Raw genomic sequence first — 13,820 nt, forward strand, 5'->3', positions numbered from 1 at the left:
CACTGGTAGCCCTTTTCTTCTCTCTCTCACTTTCTCTCTCTCTCTCTTTCGCTTTTTCTCTCTCTCTGCATTCTTCTCTCTCTCTTCAAGCCTTCTCCTCCACTTCACCATCTACACAGAAGCCTATTGATTTCATGTCAACTGTTTCACACCTCTCGTTCTCAAATAACACAACAGCACAGTTCTGGACTATTGTCTTCATCTCTCAGTGTTCTACGGTATGAGAAAGCACTGCCTTGACTGATCTGACGAGGGTGGCACTAACGTGAGGTTAGGGCAACACGAGACGGCTGTTGAAAGGTAATATCACAAATGTATAATTTGTCAAGTTACACAATGTTTCAGTCAACCTTCATCTTTCTTATTTATTCATAATATTTATTCTGTGAAATTGACAGTGGAAAAGTAGCCAACAGTCAGCGCCATGGTTGATTAACAGGAAGTGCTAGAGGCAATAAAGTTGGGAGGAGGAAGTGGACGGACGGGAGAATACTGCAGCCAGGTGGACCTGACAGAATGCCTATGCTACTATTACATAGACATGCAGTAGCAGGATTTTCCCTCCGCTTTACATATCTCACAGGACCATGCGGGCAGCTCGACACAGTATTACTTTCACCGTCCTAATCAACTGCTTCAGGGGAGAAAACATTTTCTTTCTGAACAATAATCAGATATACTGCCAAATGGTCGTAGTTGCCAAGAAAATGTCGTCAACATAGGAAATAATATACTGCTTTCCATGGCAACATTTCTACATTGCAAAATATGGCCACATTTCAATTGCAAAGTGAAAATAGCGAAAAAAAAGTGTACAACAGACACGGCTTCCTTTTCTTGCTACATCATCAGCTAACGTCCTTCTATGTGTTCTGTCCATTGGCATAACATCTCAACATGAATTCATTACCTAAAATCCAGTGTCACTGATGAGGGACACATGTTTAAACATGTCACTGATGAGGGACACATCTTTAAAAGTGTCACTGATGAGGGACACATCTTTAAATGTGTCACTGATTAGGGACACATCTTTAACATGTCACTTATGAGGAACACATCTTTAAACATGTCACTTATGAGGAACACATCTTTAAATGTGTCACTGATGAGGGAAACACATTTAATGGTGTCACTTATGAGGGACACATCTTTAAATGTGCCACTGATGAGGGAAACATATTTAATGGTGTCACTGATGAGGGACACATCTTTAACATGTCACCGATGAGGGAAACCTATTTAATGGTGTCACTGATGAGGGACACAAATTTAATGGTGTCACTGATGAGGGAAACATATTTCATGGTGTCACTGATGAGGGAAACATATTTAACCCTGTCACTGATGAGGGAAACATATTTCATGGTGTCACTGATGAGGGAACCATCTTTAAACGTGTCACTGATGAGGGACACATCTTTAAACGTGTCACTGATGAGGGACACATCTTTAAACATATCACTTATGAGGGAAACATATTTAATGGTGTCACTGATGAGGGAAACATATTTAATGGTGTCACTGATGAGGGAAACATATTTAACCCTGTCACTGATGAGGGAAACATATTTCATGGTGTCACTGATGAGGGAACCATCTTTAAACGTGTCACTGATGAGGGAAACATATTTAACCCTGTCACTGATGAGGGAAACATATTTCATGGTGTCACCGATGAGGGACACATCTTTAAACGTGTCACTGATGAGGGACACATCTTTAAACGTGTCACTGATGAGGGTCACATCTTTAATGGTGTCACTGATGAGGGACACATCTTTAAACGTGTCACTGATGAGGGACACATCTTTAAACGTGTCACTGATGAGGGACACATCTTTAAACGTGTCACTGATGAGGGACACATCTTTAACCCTGTCACTGATGAGGGAAACATATTTAATGGTGTCATTGATGAGGGAAACATCTTAAAACATGTCACTAACGAGGGACATCTTTAAATGTGTCACTGATGAGGGAAACATATTTAATGGTGTCACTGATGAGGGACACATCTTTAAACGTGCCACTGATGAGGGAAACATATTTAATGGTGTCACTGATGAGGGACACATCTTTAAACGTGTCACTGATGAGGGAAACATATTTAATGGTGTCACTGATGAGGGACACATCTTTAAACGTGTCACTGATGAGGGAAACATATTTAATGGTGTCACTGATGAGGGACTCATCTTTAAACGTGTCACTGATGAGGGAAACATCTTTAAACATATCACTGACGAGGGCCACATCTAGCCAGATAGTCTAACCAGTCTTAGAGCTGCACCATCTTATTGTCATTATTCTCTTTTGGACTCCCTCCTCAGTTCCAAAATATTATTAATGACGAAAACACCCTTCACCGCCTCCCTCCCTTCCCTTGGACTACACAGCCTCCCCCAGCCTCCCTCCCTTCCCCTGGAGTACCCAGCCTCCCTCCCTTCCCCTGGACTACACAGCCTCCCCCAGCCTCCCTCCCTTCCCCTGGAGTACCCAATCTCCCTCCCTTCCCCTGGACTACCCAGTCTCCCTCCCTTCCCCTGGACTACCCAGCCTCCCTCCCTTCCCCTGGACTACCCAGTCTCCCTCCCTTCCCCTGGACTACCCAGCCTCCCTCCCTTCCCCTGGACTACCAAGTCTCCCTCCCTTCCCCTGGACTACCCAGTCTCCCTCCCTTCCCCTGGACTACCCAGTCTCCCTCCCTTCCCCTGGACTACCCAGTCTCCCTCCCTTCCCCTGGACTACCCAGTCTCCCTCCCTTCCCCTGGACTACCAAGTCTCCCTCCCTTCCCCTGGACTACCCAGTCTCCCTCCCTTCCCCTGGACTACCCAGTCTCCCTCCCTTCCCCTGGACTACCCAGTCTCCCTCCCTTCCCCTGGACTACCCAGTCTCCCTCCCTTCCCCTGGACTACCCAGTCTCCCTCCCTTCCCCTGGACTTCCCAGTCTGCCTCCCTTCCCCTGGACTACCCACTCTGCCTCCCTTCCACCCTCAGTCCCAATCCTGCTGAACTCTTCTGGCATGGGTCAGGGACCTGTCAAAATTCGGAAACGGTTCTGGGAGCAGTACCGCAGACGGCTCGATTGGGGCATTAAGGCGTCTGTCTGCTGTCCGGAGTGATGAGTGACGTATGTGTGTGTGTGTGTGTGCCTGGAAGCTAGGATGTTGCTGGGGACAGTCCAGGAGCCCGGTCTGCCACACTCCACTCAACCGGTCTTGAAGTGATGCAGGTGTGTGTGAGAGAGAGAGAGAGAGAGAGAGAGAGAATTGCTTCCTGCACAACTGAGGGAGATCACACAACTGGAAGACATCAAATTGACTCTGGGCTGTTAGTTGTTTTTACTTTCAGTTTTCCATTAATTTCCTATTTTATGACAAAGTTTCTCACAGATATATTTTAAATTTAATAAGTTCAAAACAATATAATGAATGTATTTTTTATTCCTCAAGTTAATATCATTCAGAATATAAAAAAATCTAGTCAGTTAACTATGTGGGCTTATTTGTATCTAGTGAGTATACAGAATATACAGTATCTCCATTTCAAGGCTGCGAAAGACCCATTACAAAAGACGTCAAGATATTTGTATGGTTTTCTCCTAACTCTTAGAGGCTGATGTAGCATCACACACTGTAGGTGAGACGGTACCGGAGAGAATATCATGGGCGATGTCATCACTTGTGACTCGTTTCAGGAAACTAAGCGTATGTCAGATGAAGTGGTGGAGAAGTGATTTGGCAGCCTCACACTCTTCTCTCTCTCTTAGATGCTTACTGGTAATTGGGTTTTTGTGGCCATGCCGTTTCTTCCAACATCCTGTTCTATTTTGTAATGAAGGATGAAGTCATTCTCCCCTTTAAATTCCATGCCGTAATCTCCAACGTCTTCAGATGCCAAGGAATTCTGATCCCTGGAGCTGCTGTGGAATGGAAAACTGAACTGCTGATCTGACTGGGATGCAGCTAGGGACCTGCCACCGCCGTTCTGACAGCACCTACTGAGAATTTAATGCATTGATTCTAAAGACGTGGCGCCAAAATCATTATCACCTCGGACGGAGAGGGGAGTTCTGACTCATATTAACTGTACAGTAGAATTTTCCTAGACTTGCCAATCCAGGAACAAATGCTCTCCAGTCAATGAATAAGGCTGAGGTAGCCACTGATAAACTGTTTAGACGATATCCTCTCCCTTCTGGCTTCACTGTCAGTATTAATAGAGCTCTTTCTGGCATGGACACACACAGTGCTGGTTCCTCTTCCTTCCCCCAGATCATTTCTGTAAGTGAGAAAGGGGTTCTCTGTCAACTTACCTAGCAACCGATTGAATATTTACACCACTGTAACTTCTGATCGTTGTTGTCAATCACTGTATCCTCCCAGGTGTCACATGGTGGATGAAAGGTTCAGTCCTAGGCTTTGTATACCATGATCTCCCAGAGGATCTCAGATCTGAAATAAGCCACCGTTCTACTTCAATTTGCCTTGTTCTGTTTTACTGGCCAACAGAAAGCTGTGAGAAAGGCTCAGGGCGGAGGGAGGGTGAGGGCCGACTCACGGCCCCTGGCTGTCTCATATGGCATCCTATTTTTTTATTTTTTTACCTTTATTTAACTAGGCAAGTCAGTTAAGAACACATTCTTATTTTCAGTGACAGCCTAGGAACAGTGGGTTAACTGCCTTGTTCAGGGGCAGAACGACAGATTTTTACCTTGTCAGCTCAGGGATTCGACCTAGCAACCTTTCGGTTACTAGTCCAATGCTCTAACCACTAGGCTACCTGCCGCCCCTGTTCTCTATATAGTGCCCTTCTTTTGGCCAGAGCCCAACGGTGATAGGGTGCAATTTGGGACACGGGCCCTGTGTGTCTGATGTTGTGGAGTCTTGTAAAGCAGCAGCTGGAGAGTGCTGTCCTGAGGGAGCCCTTCAGACGGCTTGTAAAGCCCCACTCCAGGGCCACACACCACTAGAACACAGCAAGCCCCACTCCAGGGCCACGCACCACTAGAACATAGCAAGCCCCACTCCAGGGCCACGCACCACTAGAACATAGCAAGCCCCACTCCAGGGCCACGCACCACTAGAACACAGCAAGCCCCACTCCAGGGCCATGCACCACTAGAACATAGCAAGCCCCACTCCAGGGCCACACACCACTAGAACACAGCAAGCCCCACTCCAGGGCCATGCACCACTAGAACACAGCAAGCCCCACTCCAGGGCCATGCACCACTAGAACATAGCAAGCCCCACTCCAGGGCCACGCACCACTAGAACATAGCAAGCCCCACTCCAGGGCCATGCACCACTAGAACATAGCAAGCCCCACTCCAGGGCCATGCACCACTAGAACATAACAAGCCCCACTCCAGGGCCACGCACCACTAGAACACAGCAAGCCCCACTGTCGTTCTAAGATCCTATATAAATTTATCAACTGTGTTCAATTTCAAAGAGCTAAGTTTTTTATCCTTTCTGCCCAATGACCATGCATGCAAAAGACACACACACACACACACACACACACACACACACACACACACACACACACACACACACACACACACACACACACACACACACACACACACACACACACACACACACACACACACGATTTAATAGCGCATTTGTTTGGGGAAAGAGACCAGCTGCCTGTGGCAAGTTCAGCTTCACATCCATGGTCATGTGACAATGCTGCCTGTTGACTTGTTCAAAGCTAGATAAGGTAGGGGGGATTTTATAGAAACTAGTCACAGGTGTCAATCTGGTGTTGCAGGTATGAGGCATAATGTGTTGTAGCTTGATGTTTGAAGACTTGAGCCTAAATTGCTCATTGGTTGTACTGTGCCCTTTCAGTTTTATGCCTTGTGTAATGAGTTTATAATGAGCTTGACTTAACTATGTGCACTGTGATAGGACCGTCCGACCGACCGACTGACCTGCTCGAGCTCATAGGAAACCAAAGGCCTGTTTTTGTCTGTGGCAACTCAAACATCCTGCTAATGTTATTACAGTTAGAGGAGTTTGGAATACCAACAACGCTTTATCAGAGTTGGAAAGACCACCACATGCAATACTGTAGTCCTACTGTAATGCCAATGAGGCACAAAGTATTTTAACATAACCTTTTTCATTTAAAAAACTGAATAAACTACTTAATATTTTTTTTTCATTCACATTTCCCCATTTAATTTGACGTTATGCTCTTTTAAAGCTTTAGGTAGTTCAACTTCAGCAAAATATACATTTCTGTGGTGTTTTTATGATTTCAGAAACATTCAAAACGTTTCCAGTGATAGAAAATAACGTAATAATTTTCATTTTTCTACCAATATGACCCATAGGTCTTAAACTTGGACCAAAAAGTTGTTGCTTAAGAATGTTATTTTCGAAATGGACACGTGGTACAATAGGCTACCATTATCAGTGGTTAGGTTGGAGATCATTTCATTTTCTCGTCTTGTGTTCATAATTGTTCTGTGTTTGTAGATATACAAACAGGCCTCTCTCTCAGTAACAGAAAATTAGCTGAAAATACACTTGCAACCTTCCTAATTACGAAATCCCTACACTGATATAAACTGCAGCTACACATGATCAAATCTAGTTTTTTTTTCTGTAATTCTGAAAAGATATCGTCTGACATAATGTGCAGCTGACTTGGACCTAAACCTCCCAGCCTGATGGCTTTTGCCAACAACACATCAGTCTGTAAAATGTATATAGGTTCAGAAGTTTTGTGAAATAGCACAGTTACAAATAGAAATCAAACTGGATGGACAACAGAAATAGAGGAAGGACTAAAAACAAACAAAACATAACTATTGTAAAATAGATTGTGTCTGTAAAATGTGTATAAACTGAAGGTTGAAGACTAAGTGATATTGTAGGGTTTGCGGGGAATAATTGTAATGAATACTCAGGGAGAAAAAGGTTTAGATTCTTGCACAGAGCACAGCAGGTGTTCATTTCACCTTCGCAGAAGGCAGGAATCGTGGTCACAGGCAGGCAATGGTCCTACACAGATAGGAAAACAGGCAGGAATCAAAACTAGGACTGAAGGCTATAACTGGTTCTCACAAACAAGCTAGGAAAAGGCCTGGTAGAGTCAAAATGAACAATAACAGTACAAAGGCACAAACAGAATGAACTGAACTAAATAAGGAGCTGATGAGAACAGGTGAGTAACTAGCACAGGTGAAATCAATAAACAAAAATTAAAGACAGGGTTACGTTCAAGAACACAACAAAACAGAACACAAGGTTGACTAAGAAAATAAATACAGAACCTTACAATAATAAAGGTATATTCAAAAAAAAATATGTATATGTATGTATGTAAACTCAGCAAAAAAAGAAACGTCCCTTTTTCAGGACCCTGTCTTTCAAGGACTTCACAGATCTTCATTGTAAAGGGTTTAAACACTGTTTCCCATTCTTGTACAATGAACCATAAACAATTAATGAACATGCACTCGTGGAACAGTCGTTAAGACACTAAGCAATTAATGTAAGCAATTAATGTCACAGTTATGAAAACGTAGGACACTAAAGAGGCCTTTCTACTGATTCCGAAAAACACCAAAAGAAAGATGCCCAGGGTCCCTGCTCATCTGCCTAAATATGCCTTAGGCATGCTGCAAGGAGGCATGAGGACTGCAGATGTGGCCAGGGCAGATGTGGCCAGGGTAACCTATAGACAGTATGTAGCCTACTATATGGGAGGTAACCTATAGACAGTATGTAGCCTACTATATGGGAGGTAACCTATAGACAGTATGTAGCCTACTATATGGGAGGTAACCTATAGACAGTATGTAGCCTACTATATGGGAGGTAACCTATAGACAGTATGTAGCCTACTATATGGGAGGTAACCTATAGACAGTATGTAGCCTACTATATGGGAGGTAACCTATAGACAGTATGTAGTCTACTATATGGGAGGTAACCTATAGACAGTATGTAGCCTACTATATGGGAGGTAACCTATAGACAGTATGTAGTCTACTATATGGGAGGTAACCTATAGACAGTATGTAGCCTACTATATGGGAGGTAACCTATAGACAGTATGTAGTCTACTATATGGGAGGTAACCTATAGACAGTATGTAGCCTACTATATGGGAGGTAACCTATAGACAGTATGTAGTCTACTATATGGGAGGTAACCTATAGACAGTATGTAGTCTACTATATGGGAGGTAACCTATAGACAGTATGTTGTCTACTATATGGGAGGTAACCTATAGACAGTATGTAGCCTACTATATAGGAGGTAACCTATAGACAGTATGTAGCCTACTATATGGGAGGTAACCTATAGACAGTATGTAGTCTACTATATGGGAGGTAACCTATAGACAGTATGTAGTCTACTATATGGGAGGTAACCTATAGACAGTATGTAGTCTACTATATGGGAGGTAACCTATAGACAGTATGTAGTCTACTATATGGGAGGTAACCTATAGACAGTATGTAGTCTACTATATGGGAGGTAACCTATAGACAGTATGTTGTCTACTATATTACTCCTCATAAGACCAGGATGCCATTACCTCCTGGGTACACTGCTTGGTCCTGTGTTGGTGGGTGATTCTGTCACGGCTGTCAAAAGGAGAGGACCAAAGTGCAGCATGTGTCGTTCCACATTTTATTTACACTGTGAAACTATGCAATACATAAACTAAAGCACAAAAAAACAAACTGTGACGCAGCGGTGAAACATACACTACTCAAAAACAATCTCCCACAAACCCAGGTGGCAAAGTATGATCTTAAGTATGATCTCCAATTAGAGACAACGAGGACCAGCTGCCTCTAATTGGAGATCATCCCAAACAAACCAACATAGAAATACAAAAACTAGAACCTAAGAACATAGAAATAGAACACATAGAATAAACCCCTCTGTCACGCCCTGACCTACTCTACCATAGAAAATAACAGCTTACCATGGTCAGGACGTGACAACTATAGACTCTATAGGCTACATCCACTGACAGTGGGGATCGTAGACAGCCTGACCGGATAGATGCCAGCACAGCTCTTAGAGGAAAAGCAAATCACAATAATGTACAGAAAAGGTTAGAACAAATAAACACTGGGGGAGAGAAGTTTACAACTCAGAACCATATAGTTCTTGATCAAATGCCATACATTTCAGGGTTTTTTTGTGTGCTGCGGAGGCTCAGAGGACTCCATCACATTGTATTGTGTTTGGAAGGCCTGTGTGTTTCTGAACAGGCTCAGAGGACTCCATCACATTGTACTGTGTTTGGAAGGCCTGTGTGTTTCTGAACAGGCTCAGAGGACTCCATCACATTGTATTGTGTTTGGAAGGCCTGTGTGTTTCTGAACAGGCTCAGAGGACTCCATCACATTGTATTGTGTTTGGAAGGCCTGTGTGTTTCTGAACAGGCTCAGAGGACTCCATCACATTGTATTGTGTTTGGAAGGCCTGTTTGTTTCTGAACAGGCTCAGAGGACTCCATCACATTGTATTGTGTTCGGAAGGCCTGTTTGTTTCTGAACAGGCTCAGAGGACAGATGACAACAGCACATAGTGGCTGTGTGTGGACGGTCAGAGAACTTCCAGAACCACTACAGGTCTGAGTCCCAAATGGCACCCTATTCCCTATTTAGTGCACTACTTTTGACCAAGTATATAGGGAATGTGGTATCATTTGGCACGCAACCTAAATAAGTAGGATGAAACTGGAGGAAAAAAGTAATTAATATGTTGATATAAAAGAAACACTGGTCCACTTCACAAGGTTGCAAAAATCCGGTAACTTTCCTCAAATTCCCTCGTTTTCCAGAAAAAACAATTGGAAAATTTCCAGAATCAGGAGGGAATAGGAAATACTTTTGGAAAAGTTACCAGATTTTTTGCAACCCTAACAAAGGCTTGACTTTGTGTGATTTGACTTGAACTAGTTAATTCACAAGTAAAAGATGGAGTGCTCTCCACTTGGGCCACTTATCAAAGGCAACTATAGACTTCTGTCCAGACGACATGCTTAGTTTCATACACCGCAGCCGATTTGGACTTGACAGGATAGACCTGTTCCAACGTATGAAATGTGCTACTGCCACTTTTGTCTACATAGCTCATAAAGTGCAACCACACATGCATGGACAATGAGACCCCTTGTGAAAAGAAAGATGTTCGTAGAGGCCTCTGCCAATAGAAACAACAGTTGAGAGAAAAACAGAAGGTTCTAAAAAGACATTCGCTCCCTCCGTGGTAAAACCATAATTTCCTTGCTTCTCATGGTTTGTGTCAAAGTGCTGTTCAACAAACAATAATATGGTGATAAGGAGTTATATACTTGACCTGCTCTTTCCCCTTTGAAAAATAAGGTCAGATTAGCATGTTTTGAAACTAGGAAGCATCCAAAATGGCACCCTATTCCCTATGTAGTGTAGTACTTTTGACACGAGCCCATAGGGAAACAGGGTGCCATTTGGTAGGGAACAGGGTGCCATTTGGGACACAGATAGTATAATCAAGTCGTTGTTAATGTGATAAACTGCTTGAAGGAAGCTCAATAAGATTATGCTGCGTTCACTATGAGGGAGACTTCCAGTGACGTAAACCTATAGGTCTACAGTACTGTACATTAAATACAATGGGATTTTAAGGCACTTAATGGAGGTTCAACATAGCGTGCTTTGACAAGTTTACAGTTGAGAAATGGCATTTTCAGTCCTCTCAGACATTCAAGCAGCGTGAGCATATTTAGATATTCTATAGAGAAAACCACAGGTTGTAAAAATCCAGATGTACCTACTTTTGGGCATGAAGCTTCATTATAACTTCATTACCTTGACATTGGTGTCTGTGTAAAAACAGGATGTGGTAGGGGAGCTCTCGGCTAGATGAACATGTTTAATCTGGGCAAGAGACTGATGTGGTCACTAACTTTATATTATATGAGCTGCTGACTTACTGGACCTGCTATTACACAAGACTTTCACTCTGACTGAGGGCACCACTCTGACTGAGGGCACCGTTCTGACTGAGGGCACCACTCTGACTGAGAGCACCACTCTGACTGAGGGCACCGTTCTGACTGAGGGCACCACTATGACTGAGGGCACCACTCTGACTGAGGGCACCACTCTGACTGAGGGCACCACTCTGACTGAGGGCACCGTTCTGACTGAGGGCACCACTATGACTGAGGGCACCACTATGACTGAGGGCACCACTCTGACTGAGGGCACCACTCTGACTGAGGGCACCACTCTGAGGGCACCACTCTGAGGGCACCACACGGACTGAGGGCACCACTCTGACTGAGTGCACCACTCTGACTGAGGGCACCACTCTGACTGAGGGCACCACTCTGACTGAGGGCACCACTCTGACTGAGGGCACCTCTGAGGGCCCCACTCTGACTGAGGGCACCACTCTGGAATAATACTGTAAACTTGAACTACATGTTTGATGTTCATGTTCATGTTTGATTGACTGATTAAGTTTATTAGATAATTAAAGTAGAAGGACGCTCAAGGAGACAACATTACAAACAGAGACAACATTACAAACAGAGACAACATTACAAACAGAGACAACATTACAAACGGAGACAAACATTACAAACAGAGACAACATTACAAACGGAGACAACATTACAAACGCAGACAACATTACAAACGCAGACAACATTACAAACGCAGACAACATTACAAACGGAGACGACATTACAAACGCAGACAACATTACAAACGGAGACGACATTACAAACAGAGACGACATTACAAACGGAGACGACATTACAAACGGAGACGACATTACAAACGGAGACGACATTACAAACGGAGACGACATTACAAACGGAGACGACATTACAAACGCAGACGACATTACAAACGGAGACGACATTACAAACGGAGACGACATTACAAACGGAGACGACATTACAAACGGAGACGACATTACAAACGGAGATGACATTACAAACGCAGACAACATTACAAACGCAGACAACATTACAAACGGCGACAACATTACAAACGGAGACAACATTACAAACGCAGACAACATTACAAACGCAGACAACATTACAAACGGAGACAACATTACAAACGCAGACAACATTACAAACGCAGACAACATTACAAACGCAGACAACATTACAAACAGAGACAACATTACAAACGGAGACAACATTACAAACGGAGACAACATTACAAACGGAGACAACATTACAAACGGAGACAACATTACAAACGGAGACAACATTACAAACAGAGACAACATTACAAACAGAGACAACATTACAAACGCAGACAACATTACAAACAGAGACAACATTACAAACACAGACATTACAAACAGAGACAACATTACAAACAGAGACAACATTACAAACGCAGACAACATTACAAACGCAGACAACATTACAAACAGAGACAACATTACAAACGCAGACAACATTACAAACAGAGACAACATTACAAACGCAGACAACATTACAAACAGAGACAACATTACAAACACAGACATTACAAACAGAGACAACATTACAAACAGAGACAACATTACAAATGCAGACAACATTACAAACAGAGACAACATTACAAACAGAGACGACATTACAAACGGAGACGACATTACAAACAGGGACAACATTACAAATGCAGACAACATTACAAACAGAGACAACATTACAAACGCAGACAACATTACAAACAGGGACAACATTACAAATGCAGACAACATTACAAACAGAGACAACATTACAAACGCAGACAACATTACAAACAGAGACAACATTACAAACGGAGACAACATTACAAACAGAGACAACATTACAAACAGAGACAACATTACAAACGGAGACAACATTACAAACGCAGACAACATTACAAACGCAGACAACATTACAAACGCAGACAACATTACAAACGGAGACGACATTACAAACGCAGACAACATTACAAACGGAGACAACATTACAAACACAGACGACATTACAAACAGAGACGACATTACAAACGGAGACGACATTACAAACGGAGACGACATTACAAACGGAGACGACATTACAAACGGAGACGACATTACAAAAGGAGACGACATTAGAAACAGAGACGACATTACAAACGGAGACAACATTACAAACGCAGACGACATTACAAACAGAGACGACATTACAAACGGAGACGACATTACAAACGGAGACGACATTACAAACGGAGACGACATTACAAACGGAGACGACATTACAAACGCAGACAACATTACAAACGCAGACAACATTACAAACGGCGACAACATTACAAACGGAGACAACATTACAAACGCAGACAACATTACAAATGCAGACAACATTACAAACGGAGACAACATTACAAACGCAGACAACATTACAAACGCAGACAACATTACAAACGCAGACAACATTACAAACGGCGACAACATTACAAACGGAGACAACATTACAAACGCAGACAACATTACAAATGCAGACAACATTACAAACGGAGACAACATTACAAACGCAGACAACATTACAAACGCAGACAACATTACAAACGCAGACAACATTACAAACAGAGACAACATTACAAACACAGACAACATTACAAACGGAGACATTACAAACGCAGACAACATTACAAACGGAGACAACATTACAAACAGAGACAACATTACAAACGGAGACAACATTACAAACGCAGACAACATTACAAACGGAGACAACATTACAAACGCAGACAACATTACAAACGGAGACAACATTACAAACGCAGACAACATTACAAACGGAGACGACATTACAAACAGAGACA

The sequence above is a fragment of the Salmo salar genome, chromosome ssa02 (assembly GCF_905237065.1).
Source record: "Salmo salar chromosome ssa02, Ssal_v3.1, whole genome shotgun sequence".
Taxonomy (NCBI): Eukaryota; Metazoa; Chordata; class Actinopteri; order Salmoniformes; family Salmonidae; genus Salmo; species Salmo salar.